Consider the following 3094-nt stretch of genomic DNA (forward strand, 5'->3'; position numbering starts at 1 on the left):
TGGCCAGGGTGGCCAAAGGGACTCCCAGATACTAACCCAGCATAGCACTGGGAAAATGAATAGCAGACCCCAATCTTTTCTAAAGGAATATTGACAACTGATTGCTGCTAGTTGAGGAACAGCTGACCTTCCTAAAACAAAGACCTCTAGATAGGCTGACTAGATTCACCAGATGGGCAAGTAGTAGGGAATGGGTGGGGGTGCCGACAACACAGCAGACAGTAGTAGAGATATCAGAGTATAAGGGCTCTAGTGGGGGGAAGGAGGCTATGGGAGGGTGCCATCTGGAAAGTGAGTGTATAGTTGAATAAGATGGTTTGGAATGTTATGTATGATACACACGCACACACACACACACACACACAAATCAACAAATTTTTTAAAAATGTATTATATTTGAAGAGGAAGCATGGAAATTTATGTCATGTTATATAGTAGTGGTGATAAACATTACCATTGAAATCTACCCAATGACTTTATAAACATACACAGGGGCCAAGGATCCAAGTGCAACTAATTATTACTAGTAATCGATACGTACAGATTAGAGATGCATGTGCCAACATCTCAGTGTTAGTAGGAAAAACAATGAGTCTTTCTGCAAGGAACAATATATTCTAAAATGAAATGGAGATCTTTTTAAAGGTTAAAAACTCATTCAATTTTATATCTTACAGGGTTTATACTGAGTTCAATATTGTACAACTGTATTAATTCAACTGTGAACCTAAAAATTTACAGCCACTTTTGAAAGAGGTGTACTCTTGTCTGGAGTGTGTTACTGAGTATGTTAAAGCTGTAATGAAATGCTTCTTCTAATCATGTAGTTATTAAAAATTAAAAAAAAATAAATGATTTTTAAAAAGTCAGATTATTACTACAGACCACTAATAAAATTATTTTCAAAGGAAAATAGGGAGGGGCTGAAGAGATGGGCAAAGCGTTTGCTGAGCAATCATGAGGATGTGACTTTGGGTCTCCAGCACTCATGCGCCCATGTAAAAAGACAAGCATGCATACCTGTATCTGTAATCCCAGCACAAGGGGTGGGGGTAAGAAGTAAGGAGTGGAAACACCCAGATCCCTGGAACTCGATGGCCAGCCAATCTAGCCAAACAGGGAAATAGGAGATAACCTGTGTCAACCTCTGATTCCCAAGTGCACACACATGTAGGTACAGACAGAAAGAGAGACAGAAACCGAGAAAATAATCCCAGAGAAAGACCTAAAATCCAAGAAGGAACGTGAGCAAAGCTACCTGCCTGCTAACTTTATATAACTATACAACATCATAATTTTTGAAAGTTTAGAAAAAGAGCCAAAGACCTTGGCACAACCACATGTAAATCAAGAGAAACTCGTGATGATGCTACTATCCTAAATGTCATGCTGAAGCACAATATAAAGACAAGGGCTAATTTTGAACTTTATTAATTTAAGCCACATGTTAAATTTCCCAGGGTAATCACCACGGGAATAATTAAAGCGTATAAATTCCAAAATAGCAGAGGGGAAAAAAAAAACCCTCAATCAAAAAGCTAAGGATGATAGGGAAAAATGTAGAAAAAGCAAGGTAAATATACAACTATGACTGTAGAAAACAGAGAAGGCAAGCAATAAATATGCAAAAACAGGTTGTCAGTCCAGATTTAAAACAAAATGACCTAGCTATATGCTTTTTTGGTCTTTTTGAGACAGGGGCTCCCTGGAGCCCCAGCTGGTCTAAACTCCTTAAGTAGACCAGGCTGGCCTTGAATTTACAGAGATCCACCTGTCTCTGCCTCCCTGGTGCTGGGATCAAAGGTGTGTGCCACCACACCCGGACCTAGCTACATGTTTTTTAAATAGAGCATACATAAAACAGATATATAAATCTAATCATATAAATAGAAAACCTTGCAAGACTTAGAGACTAAAATAATTCAAGAAAAACTACCCAATTCTACATTTAGAACAATTTTTTACGTCAAATTGGCAATCCTACACCGATACTAATAGGAGATATGGACAGGCATTGAAAAATATACAGTTATATAGTTTTTTCCCCTGTTCACAAACTCTTAAGCTTGGGAAAGAGAAGCTCAGATCTAAAGATCCAAAGATGCATACATGGCAGCAGGTAATTCAGCCTCTCTGGAAGCAGAGGGTTGGGGAAAACAATTTTGTTTGCACAGAAGAAAGGTGATGAAGTTTCCTGTGGTGTGACTTAGCTGATTGAGAGGCATTCGTGACTCTTTAGCTAACTGCTCCCCCATCCTCCCCCCTCCCCCCGTGTGCTCAATTCTGAGGCATTCCCATGGCTAATACCATCTGGCTCCAAGAGATCAGAATTCTCAAAGATTAAAAAAAAAGTACAATTCAAATTATCTCTAGGTTTAAAATGATAACAAAGGTGGAGGAGGAGTAGGCAATATCTTAGCTATCAGTATACATGGGACTGGATGGGAGTTAGGGGGTGGCATGGTGGAAACACCTGCATCCCCAAAAGGCAGGGTGCTGTCAGGAGAGACGTCAACATGATGTACTATGTAAACATTCCAAAAGAATAGAAGATGAAAACAAAATTATGGAAAAACCTCAATTATCTTTGTTTAGCATGACCCGTGGTTTGTTTATGGGTTTGTTTGGTTTTCCATGATGCTGGGGCTAAAACCGTGGTTCTTGCACATACTAGTCAAGTGTTCTACCCTTGAGCTAGATTCTGTTTTACGAAATGACAGTGTTAGGGGTTGGAGAGTGTTAGCGCTCAGCAGTTAAGAGCACTTGCTCATCTTGCAGGGGAATCTGGGGTCAGGTTCTAGCACCCACATGACTACCTACCATTCCTAATTCCAGTTCCAGGGTATGACACCCTCTTCTGGCTTATATGGGCACTGCATTCTTCTGGCCTCTGTGGGCATTGCACGCACAGGTACACTTAACATGCATACAGGCAAAACACTCATACACATAAAATAAAAATAAATTAATTAAAATAAATGATAGTATCTCCATAAATATTTTAATTAAAAAATATGTTTAAATGTTTACATGAGAGCAAATTTGACTAAGATTTTGATGTCACACTTATCTTTGTCCCACCGTTTCCTAGAAC

At 39.2% G+C, this 3094-nt stretch overlaps 1 protein-coding gene across 1 annotated transcript in view; it reads right to left on the reverse strand.

Moving 5' to 3' along the window:
- Positions 1-3094, reverse strand: part of Tjp2 (tight junction protein 2) — a gene marked incomplete in the record, with an annotated part of 118886 nt that overhangs the window by 47421 nt on the left and 68371 nt on the right.

This window comes from Nannospalax galili, unplaced genomic scaffold (genome assembly GCF_000622305.1).
Source record: "Nannospalax galili isolate Female #2095 unplaced genomic scaffold, S.galili_v1.0 scaffold1070, whole genome shotgun sequence".
In the NCBI taxonomy this organism is placed as follows: Eukaryota; Metazoa; Chordata; class Mammalia; order Rodentia; family Spalacidae; genus Nannospalax; species Nannospalax galili.